This window comes from Papaver somniferum, unplaced genomic scaffold (genome assembly GCF_003573695.1).
Source record: "Papaver somniferum cultivar HN1 unplaced genomic scaffold, ASM357369v1 unplaced-scaffold_57, whole genome shotgun sequence".
NCBI lineage: Eukaryota > Viridiplantae > Streptophyta > Magnoliopsida > Ranunculales > Papaveraceae > Papaver > Papaver somniferum.
In genome coordinates this window covers 821,192-821,424 of record NW_020648415.1, presented here as the reverse complement: position 1 = coordinate 821,424, position 233 = coordinate 821,192, and positions in this window count along the sequence as shown.

Here is a 233-nt window from a genome sequence, read left to right as displayed (position 1 = left end):
CCGAACGACTTCGACAGGCTGGTGCTGCTGCACAGGCAGAAGAAGAACAAGAACGGGTGCAAGTAAAATTTGAAGAGGGAAGAAAGATTCTTCAAAGAAACACTCTCAAGTCGGCTTTCGTGTATGACCTTTCTGAAATGGAATCTCCTAAGATAAACGTTTGTAAGACAAGTGATGATGGTTATATATGCATCTCAGCATACTGTTCTACTAATTGTAATGCGTAAAGGTTT